Source organism: Lissotriton helveticus, chromosome 6 (genome assembly GCF_964261635.1).
Source record: "Lissotriton helveticus chromosome 6, aLisHel1.1, whole genome shotgun sequence".
Classification (NCBI taxonomy): Eukaryota; Metazoa; Chordata; class Amphibia; order Caudata; family Salamandridae; genus Lissotriton; species Lissotriton helveticus.
Genome location: NC_136067.1, coordinates 650,568,502 through 650,588,682, shown reverse-complemented (window position 1 = coordinate 650,588,682; position 20,181 = coordinate 650,568,502). Strand labels below are relative to the sequence as shown.

Below are 20,181 nucleotides of genomic sequence, written 5' to 3'. Positions count from 1 at the left end.
TTGTTTCTCCTCTGCTGCATTTGCATCAGGTTTGAGGCTCCTGACTGCTGCCCGCCAGGAAACTCCAACAAAAGGAGGCTTGATGACCCCTGAGACTCGGCCGAGTGTAGTGGTCTAATTCTCTGGTCAAGCTGGCAGCCTACCCTAAATACTACACATCCGGCCACCACGTAACATCATCCCTTCCCCGTCCCTATTTACAACGGTACCTGGGGTACTTACCTGGGAATGGGGAACCCACTGTACATACACTTTTATACTACTACCATACAACTAAGTCCTAAAGAAACTACGGAATTCCAGCCTATGTCCTATTATCTTACCTGTACAACCCTACAGCACTCTGACTCGGGTTGACCTACCCCCTCTCTCATTGGTGGGCAGCTTATTTATCCTCACTTGTGACCCCACGACAATCCAGACTGAGCCACTCTACCTTCTCGCCTTTCGGAAGGCAGCTCTCCACACTTCCTAGCCCCACGGCCCCTACCTGAGCTATTCTACCTCCACGCTTCTCGGAAGGCAGTTCTCCACATCTCCTAGCCCCACGGTCCCTACCTGAGCTATTCTACCTTCACGCCTTTCGGAAGGCAGCTCATTGGTCCTAGTAATACCTCGTGCTCTCTCTCTCTTGGGGAATCTTCTGAGTATCTGATATCTACTGGAAGTATCTATCTTATATAATTTATTATAGCCAATCACCACATTTGGACATTAAAGCCTAACTTGGTTAACTCCCCCTTCCGTCTACAGCTACCTTGGTGGAAGGGAACCTACCCATCCTTCCATTCATCAGCATCTGGCTCGAAGAAAGGTTAACTTATGACAATAATACACAAACACTCCCTTAAGAACTGGCATCCCTTTTATTACACAATGATAAGAATAAGAAGGAAGCTTTACTACTAGAATAGCAATTACCAACACATTCACATATAGCTGAAAGAACAGTGATTAATTATGATGTACAAGCAGATAACTGCAGATAGCTGGAAGGGAAAATGACCGCTGCAAATAGCTGAAAGAAAAGGTATTTATTATAGCTAATCATTGGGGTGAAAACATTGCATTATGCTAAGCATAGCCTGAAAAGTAAAGGAAAGAGTTACTTCACCTAAAAAGCAAAAAGGGAATGAATGATTATATATATATATATATATATATATATATATATATATATATATATATATATATATATATATATATATATAGTGCAAACTAGCTAAGAATACCTCACCCTGTCAAGGAGGGTCCAACTGTCTGTTCCTCTCTCTCTGGTGAAATCGGGACTCTCTCTCTCTCTCCTGCACCATCATCAAAACTGGCAGTTCCAGCTCCAAAGACTATCTGCCTTTGTCCACTTTCACCAACTGACTGCTTCAGACATCTCACTGCTCCAGGAACTGTCCAGAACCATCTGACCGCTCTCTAGCGACCATCTGACTGCTCTCTTCAGTTCCACAAAACCATCTGACTGCTCTCTGGCGACCATCTGACTGCTCTCTTCAGTTCCACACGCCATCTGAACACTCTTCTCTTCTGTTCTCTGATAATATGGGAGGCTCTCTGCTCATGGAATTTTCCAGCAAGCACCCGGCCTCCCACCGAATTCCCGTGCCAAGCCCCGCGCTTCCTACGTTCCCACAGTGGCCATCTGTGGTTGCGTCTAAAGATTGGGGGGGAGGGGGGGACACATTCCTTCGATAAGGGGCCGGTCCTCACCGGTTTCTAACTAGTGAATAACAACTCAGCTCTAAATATCACTTCTGACCTACAATCGCCTCAGACAACTGAGGCAGGAAGACAAGATGGCTGCTCTCTAGTTTAGGCCACTAGGCCCGAAAAGAGGCAAAGAAGGCATAGAATCATGCCAAAGCCAATAGGCAAACACTGCAAATATGTAGATACTGCAAAGGAAAGATGGCTACCCTCTAGTTTAGGCCTCTAGGCCCGAAAAGAGGCAAGGAAGGCACAGAATCATGTCAAAGCCAATAGGTAAACCCTGTAAATAAGCTAAGAATAGGGATCTAACCCCTATAGTAGGATGGTAGTAGACCAAAGTCACCATTACTCGGAAATAACAAATTATCCGGTCACTACACCGAGTATCCCAGCAGGAGTCAGAAATAAGCGAAACCCTTCCCTGCCTGCACGTTGTTGTGATCGAAAGCAGCCAACAACGTCCAGGCGCTGCTGAATGTGTCCCGGTGTTTTGAAATTACACCGGGACAAATTCAGCATCTTTTTTAGTGGGGCCCAACTTCTTGGCAGGGTGGACGGCATCCACCCTGTGAAAGAAGTGGGTGAACGCCATCCACCCACGTGGACCCCCGACTTGTGCCCTGCTGCCAATACATCGACTGCTGACTCCATGTGTGGGACTGACTTGGTGCATTTTACCACATCTCCCCACACGTCCTCTGTGATGGTTTTGACTGAAGTTAATTTCCAAATTTTCTTCTGTCTCTGCAGGACTGGCTTTAGGGCAGTGCAACCGGTGCGGCTGCACTGGGTGCTGACCTGTAGGGGGATGCTGACCTCAAGGGGGGGCGCTGTGTTTAGCAATAATGTAGTATTTAAAAGCACCTGCTGCAGAGTTTCTTGTGCATCCAGATTTCAGGCAGCAATAAAAATGTCATGATAATTCTTATGATTAATGTTTCTGCTGGAGAGCGAGAAACTGACGGCAGTATTGTCTTGCCATAAAGTAGCGCAGAGGGTTAATATGCCTGCTGCACAGAACAGATCTCTATTTTATGTGGAAAGCTGAGTGGAATAGTAAGGTCAGCCTTTACCAGTGCTTTAAAACAAATGAAATGTATTTGAGAGAGGGGCTATGGAGAGATGAGGGGCACTTTTGCCCGGGTGGTAGGCAGGGAATCCAAGGAGCAGGTCATAATGGGGGGGGGCAAAAACATTGTCGAACCGGGCTCCATCATCACTAAAGCTGGCCCTTGGTCTCCGGTAGTAAGCCGAAATAAGTATAGCCTAGCTGTTCTCCAGTACGTCCTCTGTACATGGGAGTAGTAGGCAAAATTTGGTTCCATGAGGTGCACTAAACGCCACAGTGAGGTAACACAGGCCCCCGCAGCCCCGCGGCGCGGGACTTGGTACAAGCTCCAGGGGGCCCCTCTCAGCACAGTACTCAGCCGGAGAGCTCCCGATTGAGTTCGAAGAGGGCCCCCTCCATGTACCTTGCAGGGGGGGCCACCTTTAGTTTCGTTACGCCAGTGATACGCCACCATCAGTCAATACCATTCCGCCCATATTCATCCATATTTTGTGCCATTATATGCGATGGGCATAGGGCAATTCTTGACCTATCAAGGATATTGTCTTCCTGATGATTGAAGCCTTTCGCAAAAGTGATAGATCTATATGCAAATCTCTTCAACCAGTGGCCGGTCTTCTCATTTATGTGCACTTGGCCTTTGCTGAAGGAAGTGACCCGATTAAGGCCACCCGGGTCACTTGCGACCACCTCTCAGCCTTCCATACAAATGAAGTCGGTCAGACAATAGAGGATACAAACCAAAGTTATTTATTAGTAATACACTCGAGCAGAGTCCAATCTGACCAGCCTCATTAGAATGCTGCAAAGGGACTGACTCCTGTCCACACGGTAGCACAAAGTATACATTTCCAACATCTCTAAAGACCTGCCCAGACTGGCATTTACCAGCCTTGGCACTAATGAACAAAGGAGGTACAGAAAGGAAAGATTCCATCTTGAGAACGGGTACACACTATCTTAGGCGGTTGAATACAAAATGGTGCACCAAAATGCTAACTTAACTCGCACATTGCTAGAAGGAGTCGGCTAGATGCACTCTCAGTCCAACATTGCTCAGGGCATATATTGTACATAGTGATATTTCACCTACCACCCTGTCCTTTAAGTAGCCAGAGCAGCCCAGTCGATATGGTGTCATTTTCAATATGGCAGTTCTGCACCCTGGTCTGAACATGAATCTACGGCACTAGTTTTGCTAGATGCTGAAGCACAGACCAGCAGTGGGTATTTTCTGGTGGACAGCCTTCATGTCTCTCAAATATTCAAGTGCGTCTTCTAGATCCTTATCACATCTGCTTTCTCCTGTTGCAGGTACACTATTATGTAATTTTATTAATATAGAGCCTCGACCCTGACAGGGTGCTGAAGCTCTTTTTCAGATGGCTAGCACATTACTACATGGGAATCTGTTGGGTGGAGGTGTGCTTCTGTAGGATGGCCATACCGAGTAATGTATATATCAGGATAGTCTTTAAAATTAATTTACTTATCCTAAGTAGGGTTAGATGATTTTTTTTAGCTTGTCCAGCATTTTGCAAGTCTCTACAAAATGATTCCATTAGAAAGTCCCTTATAGCAGGCCCTATGTAAAACTAGTCATACGTTTGTAAATAAAGCACAGTAATTTCCATGTTTAAACACAGAGAAGAGGCCACTGCCTGCTCTTAAAAAGTATTGTTACAACATTCACAAAGAGGAAGGGGTCCCCTGGGTAAATGGTTACCAGTACCCTTGGGTTTTCTGTAAAAAAAAAATAATGATAATTCGGTCACAAAACATTCATACATAGCACTGCAAATCAGGATGCCCTAAACACGCCCCTTCAAAATACAGAATTGTGAAACGCAAATTGCGATTCAGTAACATGTTACTGAATCGTAAATTGTGCTCTGTACCTACGGAAGACCATTTTAGCGGCTGGTAACTGCCCGATTTTGTAAATCGTGCTATTTCCGACCTCAAAAATGCTTTTGTACATATGCCCCTAAATCACTGTGCTCTGCTTTGGTCAGGACACTAGAAACATTTGCCCCCTTTTGTAAGGCGGGAGGAGGGCCACGGGTACTGATTTATGCAAGCACTAAGGTTTTATCTTAACAAGGACCAGACTGCTTCCAAAGCTTCCTGATAGACTGGCACAGCGTGTTGTTTTACATCCAGATCTCCAGCTGCATGTCTACTTCTGACATACCAATCACACTTGATTTCGCAAGGTCTTGCCTGCTCAGATAGTCGCTTGACAAGACAGTTCCACTGCTTAATGTAAATGATGGTAAACAAGTGGACCATTGACTTTCATACAGATCAGACCACGTGAGGTCCAGTGGTCAGTGAACAGCTCAGAGCTGCAAGTGACTCAGAAGCCAATTTAAAGTAGGCAGGGTTGCTAACGCACTTACTTCAGCATCCCTGGACGGCTCCTAATCTTAGGATTGTATAAATATATCTATATGGGTTTCATTGGGTCACCTTGCCGTGCCCGTGTATATCTATCTATACTACTATTATAAAGCAAGAACTTTGGACCTTTGAGGCGGGTAAACTCACCCGATACATCATTGTAAACGTCAGGGTGTGCAGATGGACATAGGCTATATAAATAAAAAAAATATCCGTTATTTAAAAAATTGACGATAAAAAAAAGTAGTCCCATGCAAGTAGCGCCGGCCGCGACCTGCGTGGTGACATCAGGAGCGTGGGGAGGAGCGGCGTGCAGGAGCGGAAGAGGAGCGGCGGACATCAGCGCGGGGAGGAGTGGCGGACAGGCTGGAAGGAGCGGTGAGGAGCGGCGGACAGGCGGGGAGGAGCGGGGAGGAGCGGCGGACAGGCGGTGAGGAGCCACCCCCCCAAGCAAAACGTTTTAAAGTCTGGGTCCCCTCCAGAATTTTATGGCAAAGATTGGGGAATTGGGAGAGGCAGGGCTGAGCACAGGAGAAGAGCATATGATACTTTTTCTATAGCTCATAATACACATAAATGTGAAACTTCTAATAGGGCTAATAAATCAAACAAAAACAAAAATTGACCAAAAAACTATGCTCCACATAATTTGGTTCTTGTGTCCCCCTCACATTCCTGGGCCCCAATGCAACTTTACCTACTCCACTATTGATAGCTGTGGCCCTTAGAAGCAATCTAACTCCTCTGCCTCTTTAACCACTTTCCCTAAGTGCCTGATCATCACTGATCATTCAAATCTTCAGGTAGTCTCTCTGTCCCTTTAGTGTGGTTTATATAACACAGATTTGGCCCAAGGGCATTGGAACACTTTACACGAGCACCGGTCATATTACACAAGGTCAGATGGATTTTCTTTTTAATCAGAGGTAGGCTAAGTGATGTGCCAAGATTTACAAAATTTTGAGTAGACACGGGACGTGGAGCGGGTTCCCAAGTTTCAAAGTTGGCAGCTCTCGCCATTAGGCCACTTTACCCGGTTTTGCAGTAAAGGTGCCCCCTGCCCTAATGCTACCAAGGAAAATAAACACATGCACCCTTTTTTTCTGAGAGAAAGACAGTCATAAGTGTCATGCAGTGGGTCTATCAGACCCTGCCCTTGATCCCAGTGCTCCTGCATCTGCTTCACTAATGATAGTTACAGCCTTTCAAAGTGGCCTGTTTTCTCTGCCCTGTTCTAAAAACTTGGGCTACCATCCACCTTGTTGTCTTTCTGATGCCCAAACTAAGATGTCAAGTTCAAGTTCAAGTTCAAAAGACCTTTATTCGAATTTCATAAAATTCATAAAAGTACCACAATAAAACATGTATTTACACAACAAAGACAAGTATAAAAATTCATAAATTGTTAAAAAAACTGAAGCATTTCTCATAAGACAATTTTCAAGGGCTTTCCATCGTTTTGCGTGCACATGTTATAATTCTCAAGAAAGTGCTAGTGTGGAAAATTAGTTCATCTGTATCCAGGGACAATAACATTGCATAAGATTCCCCTAACGAGAGGGGTCTGTGTTGCCTAAAATACGGAGTTAAAAACCAATTGATATATTTTAGATAAAATTTACAGAAGAATAGAAAGTGCAAATCGTTCTGTTTACTAATACCATCACATGGGCATGGCTTGTAATCTTTTGTATGCTGATAACCCAGGGGAAATCCCAGCAAGAATTTTATAGAACCTGCCCTTAGCAGGAAAAGCAGTGATCTCTCCCAGTTCGTCATGGGTAAGGTGAGGTATTGTGCAAGATTGCTCCTGCTTAGATCATTTTTCTGATAAGTCACAACAGTAGATTTGAGAGCTTCTCTTTCCATCCGATCTGAACTATAAAGTGCATACAGTGCTTGTCTGACCTCGATTTTATCTTTAGGTTCAATCTTACGGGGATCGGAAAAAAGATCTTCCCTGTTCACATCGCGCAGTGTTTTTAAGACATCCGCGAGCCAGGGGATTGACATGCCATGATCACATTTAAGACAGTCTTTTATTATATTTTGAGTTAGAGTTGCTGAGTCGTTTCTCCAGATCCTTAACCAGAAGAGAACTGGTCTAGATCTGATAAAGTCACATACGTAGGGGAGGTTGAGTTCCTCATGACAAATAAATTCAGACGAGGAGATTGGGGCACCCAGGATTTTCCTACAGAATCGGGCTTCTTCACGCTGGATGCCGGAGCTTTTTCCCAATCCCCAAACCTCAGCCCCGTATGTGGCTACTGGAATGCACTGTAGGTTAAACATTTTTAAAATAGCTCTAGTGGCACCTATTTTCTTTGGTCGGGACAAACTCAAAATAGAATTGTTGGCTTTCGAGAACTTGCTCATGGCGTGGGCCTTATGCCTACTCCATGAGCCGTTCGCAGCGAAAACCAAACCAAGATAAGGGAATGAAGTTACAGATTCTAATTTGTCTGTCCCTATATGTATATTGTTGAGTTTGCGTTTTCCGGGGCCACATGGCATAATAAAAGATTTTTTTAAATTGACGCGCAGGTCTAAGCCCTCCATGTATTCAACAAAGCCTTTAACAAGTAAACGGAGGGTATTGGGTGTTCGTCCCATCAAGACCGCGTCATCAGTGTATAATAAAACCGGCAATGGGAGCCCCTGGATAGTTGGTACATCACTAGTCACTTGTTTTAAGGCTTTGGCCAGGCCGTTGATGTAAATGATAAACAACAGGGGTGCTAAAACGCACCCCTGTCTTACCCCTCTGCCTATTTTAATCGGTCCCGATACTTCACCACCCGCCCCAATCCAAACTTGCGCTTTGAGGTCGGTGTGGAGGTATGCCAGGAAATTAACAAGGGCCTCATCCAGTCCGTAGTTCAAAAGAATTGCCCATAGTTTAGATGTGTTCACTAGGTCAAAAGCGGATGAGAGATCCATGAATGCAAGGTAGATAGGGGACGATCGGGCAATATTATATTTATCAATGATCAATTTCAGATTCAAACATTGCTCGATGGTCCCCACCCTGCTTCTGAATCCCATCTGGCACGGGTCCAAAAGGCCCGTATCTTCGGTCCATTCTACCACCCTGTTATAAATTACTCGTCCCAAAATTTTCAAAGTGTTATCCAGAAGAGAAATTGGGCGATAATTCACTGGGTCTGATCTCTCCCCTTTCTTAAAGATTGGGACTAAAATGCTAGTGGCCCAGGTATTGGGCATAGGGACTGTAGGGAGGCTATTAAAAACATTAAGGAGGATTGGTGCCCATAGGTCTGGACTATGCTTAATTATATATATGGGCAGGCCATCAGGACCTGGCGCCTTGTTTCCGAGGCTCTCTTTGATGGCTGTCACCACCTCGTGCAGATCTTTTTTTAGACCGTGGGGCTGGCCACAAGAGGAGCCAGGTGTATCTTCGGCTGGGGCAGCATATATTTTGGAGAAATGGGCCTCCCACGAGTTGCTGGTTATATTGCAGCTAATTGGGGTTAGTTGTTTGCCCATTTCACGCGTTTTTTTGACAGCTGACCAAAAAAGTCCGCTGTTTCTCAAATTGGCGCTCCGAACCAACGACTCCGATTGTTCTGTTAATAATGTGGCCTGCCTTTCGGCTATCTTTAATTTATAAAATTTCCTGGCTGCTTGAACCTCTGCTAAGCACCTAGGTTTGCTGGCTAATACCCTGCGCAGCTCCCTATTTGCTAGTGAGCAGGCAGAGTCAAACCACCTAGGTTCTTTCCGCTCTTTTGGAAGTGGGACTGACAAAGAAGCTTTTATTGCTAAACACAGTTTACCGAAATCATCGATTATCCGGTGGTAGTTCTCATCCATAGTTAAGCAGGAAGTAATTAAGTTGGGGTGTGCCCTAATTACACTTTCTAGAACAGCCCCGCTATCAACTCCCCTCCATTTAAGGCGCAGGCCATCGCCTGTAGGTGTAATGTCTCTCGCCCCATCTATTTTTTCATAGACCTTATTGCAACCTAGTTTTAACATCACATTGAGGGGATTATGGTCACCGAACGAGGTTTCTATCACTGTAGATTTTATCACACAGTCTAATAATCGAGGTGATGTAAAAATAAAATCAATTGTAGAAAAACAGTCCCGCCCTCTAAACGTAGGGGCATAGAATTCGCTGGGAGTGTGGCATACATCCATAACATTACTTAAATTATACTCAGTTAGGATGTTAGCTAGTTCGATACCCCTGCGTTCAGCCAGGTCTGATTGATTCCTCTCCTCAGTGCTGCAATTGCTGACAATTTTTGCATTAAATCTCCCCCAATAAGAATCCATGTTTCCTCCCCAGTTGCAAAACTAGCTTCAAGGTCCTGTAAAGTCTTAGATAGTGCTTCAAAGTTTTTGTTAGGAACAAAACAAAAGTCGTTATTATAAAAGTTGATTAAATAAATCCGGGTCTTTCGCTTGAACTCTAAAATCTGAATGTTTGGATGTCCTCTTGAGAGATCTGTAATTGTACCACCGGCCAATGTCTTAATGCCAAGGAACAGACCTCCCACTGCACGTCCAAAATCTGGTTTGGATGCTGTCACACTAAAACAGTGGTACCCTTCAATATAGAGGTTCTCCACGGCCCAGGTCTCCTGGAACATAATAATGTCTTTGCCCTCCAGTATCTGAATCCATTCTGGGTTAGTCAATCTTGACTCCAGTCCTGCAACGTTCCAGCTAAGAATAGATAGATCGCAATGTTTGGTATGTCTAATTAATTTGCTTCTAGTACTCTTAGCTGTGCTCTGCATAGGAGTAATGGTAGTCAGAGGTGCAGCCTCTTCTATATTTGCAGATTTAATAGTAAAGCTTTGTGCCGATATTTCCCGAGTTGTGATAACTGACACCGTGGGTGCATGTTCTTCAATATCGGCACTTACATCTCGACATTCATCACTACTTCCCTTAATCCCCAGTCAATCCTGTTCCTCTAAATTTGAGAAGGCATATTCAAATCGATTGTAAATTGGAATGTTATATATAGGCCTCAACTCATTATATCCTGGGTTGGGATTTACATTGGGGCTAAAGTGTGGCCTCTCGCTGTAGTTATGGCGAGGCATAGTGGGGAAGTGTGAATACGGTGTTAGATGTCCCATGGGTTTAGCCTGATAGCTCTGGGCTTGGCCGTTCATAGGATTGAAATCTTGGTTCAGTTGGTGGGATGGATATAAATCTCTGATTCCAAGATTTCGCTCCTGAGATTGTGCGGCCGAATTAAACATGGGATTGGGAGTTGGAGCTAGATGTCTGTAAAAAATAACCCAGGGGAAGCAAGGTCGTATTAAATTCCCAGGGCGAGGGTAGTGGTGCATTGGCAAGGGTTTTTTGGGCCCATTGTGGGGACCTAAAGTTGATTACAACGCAGTCTCCCTCAAACTTTTTTCTCAATGGACCCACCCACCCGACTCTTTGTGTTTTGATAATCTCCCTTGCTCCTTCCATTGGGAAATTACAGTTAGTGGATAGCCAGTGGAGAATCCTATTATTAAGGGTTATGTAGTTTTCCTCTTGATCATTCTTTAGTTTAGGGACATTCACCAAAACCAACACGTATGCCCCACATTCAGGGGGAAGATTGATGCGGGTAGGCATCTTCTTCCTGTAACTTGATATGTTGGATTCCGGTTGAACTGTGGGGTAGTTTTGGGGATTGTTATTAGATTGATGGATTGGAGCCCTTTTGCTTATATCTTTTTTAGGGTTCGTCCTTAGCACGCTTGTTGTTTTGGTTGAGTTCAAATTAGGGGCCTGTTTTAGTAAGGATTGATCTTTACTAGTGCTAGGTGTAGGCACAGTTGGAATCGGTTTGTTATTGCCAACTGTTTTTAAATTAGTGTTAGTATTGGGACCACTATTTGTGACCTTAGTAGGACTTGATGTCCCATTATCAGCTTTATTGATAGATGTCTGCCCTATGCCCAGTTTTAATACATGATCATCCAATACTTTCAGCCTTTTATCCAAATGTAATATTTGTTGGTTGATTGGACCTAAGAGTGTGGACAGTAGTGTCTCCATCCTCCCCCAAAATGCCTCATTCCCTGATGCTACAATGACTTCTGAAGGTACATTTTTAGCTGCCATAATTTCGTCTTTGCCCTTACACCTTTCCTGTTCTATGGGGGCAGGAGTCCTCCGATTACGCTTGCGCCCTCCTTTAGTTCTATGTGTTTTTAATGGCGACTCAGTATTTAGATGCTTCATTTTTCTTTTCGCTTTCTGGCCCCTGGTTCGCACAGGAATACTGTCGCTTTTATCTCCCTCGGTGATTGATATGTCAGAATCCACCTGTGAGTCGATATCGTTTAAACATGGGTAATCATTTACACATGGTACACAAGAATCTTGACTAATGTTTGTATCGACCCTAAGCAGAGTAGGAGTTGATGATAACCTACTGCCTGGGGTAGTTTGTGGCACCGGGGCCGTGTCTACGATTATACAGTTCTCAATTGGGTCTGTGCCTGGAAGTCCTGCATAAGAAGCAGCAAGTAGAGAGTCCGTTGTATTGTCGTGATTCAGCACAGTGGGGGGGCAAACTAGATGGGACTGTGTTGTGGATGGCAGTTGCAACAACATCAATTGTTTTCTGCAGCATTTTATCTATGGTGGTCAGTGTTGGCCGCGGAGTGGTGGTAGTTGATGGGTGGGCCATTTGAAGGGAGTCTTTTGGCCTTGTTACAGCCGATGTCTTTTTCTCCATAGTTCTAAAGCTGTTATAGAAACGATATACGGTGTTTTATCACTGACCTGACGTGCGTTCCAAGGATGATGAAAAGGAACGACCAAGGGGGATGGCCCAGCCCAGCCTCCTCCGGCCACAGACGGCCCGCCCTCTGCCCGGGCTCCGCCCGGCGCCGTCCGCGACGCGGAGGAAGCTCCGTGATTTTATGCGCCTCCGGGCGCACGGGACAGGAAGTGGTCGTCTATTGCCGCAAGGGATGCTGGAAGCCGTAGTTCCTCCCCTCGGCAGCCGGGGTGGAAGTTAGCGCCGGCGGCGGGAGGAAACAGCGGCGTCAGCAGCCCAATGCCCTGCAGCAGTCTCTGTGGCGGTAAGTAGGCTCCTGCCTTGCCCTCAGCAGTTTAAGCAAGGTCCCCCTAAGATGTCTTTTGTGCTTCAATTTCCCCCATCTATGTGCCGTTGCTCGAAGGTCCAAAGAAACACTGGCACAGCAAGTGTGCACTGGTCCTTCATGTAAGCAAGGAAGGCCAGTAAAACGGCCATAATTGGGCTTTAGTCAGAGCCACTGGAATTGTGGTATTTGGTGGCCGCTGTATTTTCTGCATAGTTATCTATTTGCTACATTTTATCATCCGTTACATAATCTGTAGATTGCTAGAAAGAAATTGTTTCTAGCGCCAACGGATCAAAAGTTTATAAAAAGACTGCAGCATGTGTTGTCGCACAGTAAAAGGCCCTTCACAAAGGTTTACTGGCCACCGTTTTGTTGCTTATTTCTATATTTGTGTGTTAAACCGGTACTAAATATATGAACCCTATACCCAGACAGCGTTAACCAATTTAAAAATGACAATAATGATACAATACTATTATAAAATGTGCTGTATTACGCCGCATAATTTACCTTTTCTTGCTGCATGATTTAGTTAACCCTGCCACATGAGTTGGTCTTTTTCTGTTGCATAATTCCAATGTCCCTGGGTTTGATTGTCCCCTCAAACCTCTCGATCCTGTGCAATTGGTTAAGCACCAAAGGTTGCTTGGGAGCTAAACTAGGCTTTAACTGATGGACAGTCGCATAAGGCAAAATTACCGGGGGTTGGCCTGAAGAATCTGACGTTTCCCATATCTCACAGATATTCGTTGGCCTGAATGGGGGCCCTGTTAAGGGTTGAAGGACCCCTGAAGGGTTGGGGGCCTCTTATGTCCCATCGGGGTTGCAGGGGCCTGTTCCACCCTTGCTGAGTGTGTCACTTGGAGCTCCACTGTGACAAAGATGTATTCTTCTTGAGAGGTAATGTAATGGAGTTACCAGTTGCATGTTTTTAGCCACAGGCTGGGAACTCAGAGCACTATAAATACACAAGTCACTATTCCTAACTGTGCCCACCAAGATTAATTTCTGTGATCTCAGATCACAAAGACATCTGCACTGATTTAGATTTTGACACCTTTGTTCGCTAATAGAAAGAGTACATTTTCCATCGGGTTGTTTAACTTGCATTTTTTTTTCATTTAAGGTGCCTGCATTTATTTTTATATTTAGAAGGTGAAAACAAATAGCCAAATAGTTACTGACTTTGCCACCCAACTCACTGACTGTGCCTGAGGGAACTTTCGATTGCAGTTACTCTTTTTGTGCACTTCAACCTCTGAAAATACATGAAGACAGCCTGAAAACTCGCCAAATAAACAAGGTCACGCTTTCAGACCGTCATCATGTACGCATCATTTTAGACACGTTTGCTCCCCCTGGGAATGCAGTTATGGACCCCTATAGGGGGGTGCCCCACACTTTGAAGACCCCTGCTCTCCTTTATAAGGCTCCCTTTTCCTGGACAGCCATGGTATTTTATTTCCCCAAGTAAATAAATATATCCTTGATTATTGACTCCGGATAACACAATTTATGTTGGCACATACCTGAACAAAAATAACCATTTTATAACACCATCTTTTAACATAATTGACCTGTCCGATAATACTCAATTGTGTTTTTTTTTGTTTTTAAAGGTTTCTTAATCACTGACCATTTAGTCAGATAATTTAATTTGAATGTATGATCCAAGTTCTTGGGTACATAAACACATAACTATTTTGAAATATTTGATAGATTGTTTCTTATATTTAATCCATTCTTGGTTTTCCTGATCAAAAATAATTGGGTTAAAACCTCTGTTTTTGATGGATTCAGTCTCTAGAAAGCTGCAGGGTATTCAGAGTGAACATCATTTCTAAATATAAAACAAGCATTTGCAATGCAATCTGTCACACTTTTGGGATCTTTTATGCATTTAGCTATGCACCACATCTACTGTTCTTTAACATGGAGGGAAAGAAAGCACCAAACTGTGTGACACACCAGGTATGGGAACACATGGAGAGAAATATTGCCTTTCAGCGGGAAATGGTATAGTCCAAAGCTTAGTTTTTAATGTAAAATCAGGGCCTTCGGTGGTCATATGACTGAAAATACAAGATTTAAAAAAAATATTATCTACGGGTGCTCGTGGAAGATCATTTATATGGACTGGAATCTAGAGAATGCTAAAGTGATTCTGATATTTTACTGACCTCTGCTGGTTGTTTTATACCAAGAAAGTTAAATAGAGGCAGTTGCCAGAAATTTTTTAAAAAGAGTCTCAGCAGAAAGCAATTCTGGTATTTTACTGACCTCTACTGGTTGTTTTTAATCAAGACAGTTAAATAGCGGCAATTGAACAGAAAAAGTCCTTAAGCGGAAGCAGGCCAGTCCTAGGACTGATCTCCAGAGCCCAAAAAGTACATACACACATAAGTATATACTCAAGTATATACAAGAGGTCTCGAATGCTCGACCTAGCCAGTACTTTTAGTAACAAAGAGGTAGCCTACCAGAAACAAGACAACTAGAGGATTGTCTCAGAGTAAAGGGAACACAATGTAAGTACCCAGTTTTATATAGAGCTGTCTGCTCAGTTTATTATTCAATGTAACAGATTTTGGGCTGAATACAAATGGTTTATATGCAGTTTATGAGCCTAATGTGATATGTTTGTATGTTTTATCTGGCACTTATTTGTACTCGTATTGTCATTTGTTCTTGCTGACATTTGAATTGACTTCCTGCCTGCTGGGTGGCATGTAGAAAGTTACCTGTGAGACAGTTATATGGACTTTCTGTCACGCCTGGATTGCTGAATGGATGGAGTTTCTCATTCCCGAGATTACATTTAGAGACTATCATACTATCTGTCTCCTGAACCTCTTTAACAGCACCCTGCAACTTCACATTGGCGCCGAGAATGGGATACCCCAGGTGTGCAAACAATTTTTAAGAGGATATCAGAAGATTTCTCCTGTAGGAACCTGTAAGGAAGAAACCTCGACACTGCCCGTGCCAAAGTTGCTTCCTTAACTCGCTGCTGCCAAGGACCTCTGCTACTGACTTTCCGTTGCTAGTGGCACTACTGGACATTTTGGGCAATTTTGGCTCGCCAACCTGCGAGAGTTCTCACCTCCCTGCTCATGCTGCTGGCTTTGTGACAATCATCGCACTGGTTGTGCGTTTTTAGGTCTCGGACCGTAGGCTGCGCTTGCACAGTCTCGCTCCGACACTTTGTCTCCTAGAGTGGGGCTTGAACCCGCCCCTCTTCTCCATTGGCTGGCTTCCTAAACGGAGGCCAGCCATGTGACAAGAGGGGCGTCTGTCCGTTAAAGCCCTGTCTTTTGGGGATTGAGGGGTGTGTTTTTTCGTTTCTTTCTGTTTTCTTTCTCTCCTCTTCCCATTGGCTGGAATTTTACATTCCAGCCAATGAAAAGAGGAGAGAAAGAAAACACGCCCCTCAATCCCAAAAATGACGCTGGTTTCTCCGAGGCATTTCTGCTTCGCCTCGGAGAAACATGGTGGTGATGCTTGTTGCTGTGTCATGTGATGCCGGCTTTTCCCCATATGACGGTGTGAAAAAAAAATCGCTTTTGACACAGATGCTGTGGTCATGTCTGTACTCCTATGTAATACGAGGACAGGTTGTTTCGACGGCGTGTTTATAGAGCCATTCCATACCAGCCAATTTTTTTCGAACAGGAAAGTGGGCGGTTTTAAAACCAAATCGGGGGAATGTGTTTTTCCCATTGACTTCTAATGAAGCTGAGACTATTTTAGGTGAGGATAGCTAAAATGAAACCATTCTTGAGCCATTTTAGACTTCAAATATCATGAGTCTCCTGCCTGATCCGGGTTTTGTATGTTTGCTAGCCTGGGGCAGGAGGCGACCAGCGCGCTTGCATCAGCAGCGGGAGTGCTTGCATAGCTGGCCCGGTCGCAGGAGTGATGTCATGGCCCTCTCCGAGCCTTCGCCTCCCCTCGAACCCCAGTTCCTATTTATAAGTCACTGTCTGCCCCAGCGATCTCCGCAGAGTGAAATCCAATGTGCGTCTTACATCAGAAACCGGTTTCTGATGCAAGGCAGCCCGTCGGGCCAGTAATGAAGGAGGGCATGTCGAATACAGACAAGATCCGAGGCTGCCACTAACAGGCACTGTAGCCCTTCTGGTCTAGGCCGGCATGCTGGGGAGCCAGGTGGGTGCTCATAGCAACTGTCTATTGACATTTAAAGTTGTTCAGTTTCCATCATAATTCTTTAAATGTTAAGAGCTTTGAATATAGAAACGGACATTTATCCGTGGGCCCCTTAAATTCGTACCGTTGGTGATGTGGGCAGCGTGTCCTCACATTGAGTAATGTAAGCGTCGCAGAATGGGTGGTTGTGGTGCTCTGGGTGTTAAAATTCACTTCGGAGGGTGTTCTCGTCAAATGTTGTAATGCTCCAGCGTATGTTCCACTGTTTTGTATGCGCGTTATGTAGAGTTTGCCAGTGTTTGCTGTTCAGCGCTAGTGACTGATATGTAATTGACCCAGACAACTTTTCACTAGGTGCTTTCTGAGTCCTAAGCTGGAAAATCGCGATAGGGGAATGATAATACGATGAATATTCGAATATAGCATGCCTCAAATTGACTTGTCTACCAGAGCTTTATTCTCCCACACCCTCAGGTGCGTGACGGGTGCTCCGTGTTCCTATTCAAGCGTCCGATAATACAGTCTAGTGTGTAAATATTGTGGCAATAATGTTGGCGTTTGGGGTAGGTAGAAGAACAGAATATGTATGCTGTATTTCAAGGTGAACGTTTGAGGCGCAGTGATCCAACGTAGTGTTTTGACGGAAATAGTCGAAAAATATTTGTAGTACTTAATTTTTATAAACACATATCACTTCTTGACTCTGCTCTACGCCTAGAGCTCGATCATTTCAGTTTAGCTGCATTCCTAAAGTGTTGGAAGGATGGTACATTCATCCCCTCCCCAGGTTTTTGTTTTCGTGTTGGTATTGGTTTCCAGTAAATTGATGCGTACTTGTGAGGAAGAACTTGTTCAACCTCGTGGTTCTCATCTAGTGTGCACGTGAATTATTAGCATTGGAGCCAGAGGCTAAATGTAGTCCATTTAATTGTACAATTAATAAGTGGAATTGGAGGCGTATTTGACTGGGCTGCTGTGTGTGCCAGGATGCTGGGTGAATCTATGTTGCATCAGCTCCTAACCACGCCCCTTCCACTGCTGCCTGTTAAGGAAGGGAGTCTGGTAGTTTATGAGCACTGATGGTTGGAGATTTGAGTCCTGATGGTTAAAGAAAGGAGCATGTAGTTGAAGGTAGGTTGGCGCAGTGTAAGTCATCTACTTTGTGGTTAGGGTATTGGGCTATGGTGAGGTCCCCGGCCCTAGAACGCCATTGTGGTTTTGGTTCTAGTGGGGCCCTGTTCTTGGTTTGCCTTGGGCATATATTGTAGGTTTTTTCTTCTTTTGCTAGTGCAGTGGTCGATTTTGTTTCCATGGCGTTTCATGCTGAAATAAGGGGTTCTTGGATTGTTTGCCCTTCATTGAGAACTTAGCGAGCCAGTTTTCCGTAACAACAATGGCCCGTGCTGGGCACAAACTCTGTCCAGTGTAGATCAAGGGGCTTCGTGGGGCAGTCGGTACGTGTGGTTCAAGAGAAGAAGATATCGTGGGTACAGACTCCACAAGGACTGCCTGCTCTAACCTGAGTCGCTATCCTTCAGTGAGTTTGCACCTGGTACATTTAAGGGTACCCCTTCAGCACTCGACCAGCATTTGCTCTTTAGTGGGTTTTTCCTCCTTGTTCGCTTTACCTATCGTCGGGGCATCCCCATGGTTTAAAAGAGGCTGATCTTTCTGGCACTAGTTTCTCCTTGACCAGGGTTGTTCGTTGATAAGCTTCTGGCCTTGGTTCAAGGGTGCACAGTGTCCAGCTAGCCTTTAACTGGAGACTAAAGTGGGCGCCATGCCAGGTGCATGCCCTGTGGACCTGCTTGTGAACACTGACTTGGGAATGTGATCGTGAGGTGGCTGTAACACACACTCTGTAACACACACTCTGTAACACACACTCTGTAACACACACTCTGTAACACACACTCTGTAACACACACTCTGTAACACACACTCTGTAACACACACTCTGTAACACACACTCTGTAACACACACTCTGTAACACACACTCTGTAACACACACTCTGTAACACACACTCTGTAACACACACTCTGTAACACACACTCTGTAACACACTCTGTAACACACACTCTGTAACACACACTCTGTAACACACACTCTGTAACACACACTCTGTAACACACACTCTGTAACACTCACTCTGTAACACTCACTCTGTAACACACACTCTGTAACACACACTCTGTAACACACACTCTGTAACACACACTCTGTAACACACACTCTGTAACACACACTCTGTAACACACACTCTGTAACACACACTCTGTAACACACACTCTGTAACACACACTCTGTAACACACACTCTGTAACACACACTCTGTAACACACACTCTGTAACACACACTCTGTAACACACACTCTGTAACACACTCTGTAACACACACTCTGTAACACACACTCTGTAACACACACTCTGTAACACACACTCTGTAACACACACTCTGTAACACTCACTCTGTAACACTCACTCTGTAACACACACTCTGTAACACACACTCTGTAACACACACTCTGTAACACACACTCTGTAACACACACTCTGTAACACACACTCTGTAACACACACTCTGTAACACACACTCTGTAACACACACTCTGTAACACACACTCTGTAACACACACTCTGTAACACACACTCTGTAACACACACTCTGTAACACACACTCTGTAACACACACTCTGTAACACACTCTGTAACACACACTCTGTAACACACACTCTGTAACACACACTCTGTAACACACACTCTGTAACACACACTCTGTAACACTCACTCTGTAACACTCACTCTGTAACACACACTCTGTAACACACACTCTGTAACACACACTCTGTAACACACACTCTGTAACACACACTCTGTAACACACACTCTGTAACACACACTCTGTAACACACACTCTGTAACACACACTCTGTAACACACACTCTGTAACACACACTCTGTAACACACACTCTCTCTAACACCCTCGCTCCAACACCCTCGCTCCAACACCCTCGCTCCAACACCCTCGCTCCAACACCCTCGCTCCAACACCCTCGCTCCAACACCCTCTCTAGTATACTTTAGTATACTTCATATATACTACACACAGTCTATTCTTCACTCTCCTCTGTCTTTTTTCTTTACTTTTTTACACTTTCCAGCTATAAGTTGGCAATAGCTGATGATGAGAAAGTGAGCGTGCAGGTGAGAACCAATCTGCAGATGCCCTCTAGCACACGCCCTCTAGCACACGCCCTCTAGCACATGCTCTCTGTGTGTATGTATGTGTGTGGCTCTGTGTCTGTGTGGCTCTGTGTGTGCGTGACTCTGTGTGGGTGGCTCTCTGTGGGTCGCTTTTTTGTATGTGGCTCTATGCGTGGGAGGCTCTGTCTGTATGTAGGTAACTGTGTGTGTGTGTGTGTGTGTAGGTAGTTCTGTGTTTGTGGCTCTATTTGTGGGTGGGTTGATCTCTGTGTAGGTAGCTCTGTTTGGTGGCTCTGTGTGGGTGGCTCAGTGTGTGTGAGTGGCTTTGTGTGTGTCGGTGCAAATGCAATAGGGCTCGCATTTGACAGAGATTAAGCTATTGACATTGTAAATGACAATGCTGTTTCTTTAAATGTTTTAAAAACATAAACAAAAATAATGTCATGAGCAATGCCAATAGCTCTAACTTTAACAATGCCGAGACCATTGCATTGTAAATGCTTGTTCAAG

At 44.6% G+C, this 20,181-nt stretch overlaps 1 protein-coding gene and 1 long non-coding RNA gene across 2 annotated transcripts in view; one reads left to right on the top strand and one right to left on the bottom strand.

Moving 5' to 3' along the window:
• The window catches only part of LOC144762834 (uncharacterized), a 78,275-nt gene extending 76,800 nt beyond the window's left edge, over window positions 1–1,475 (bottom strand). The window contains exon 1 of the long non-coding RNA XR_013596148.1: window positions 1,238–1,475. This is a non-coding gene — a long non-coding RNA (uncharacterized LOC144762834). The remainder of the gene's footprint in view (window positions 1–1,237) is intronic.
• The window catches only part of ELOVL4 (ELOVL fatty acid elongase 4), a 226,390-nt gene that overhangs the window by 4,432 nt on the left and 201,777 nt on the right, over window positions 1–20,181 (top strand). The window lies entirely within an intron of this gene.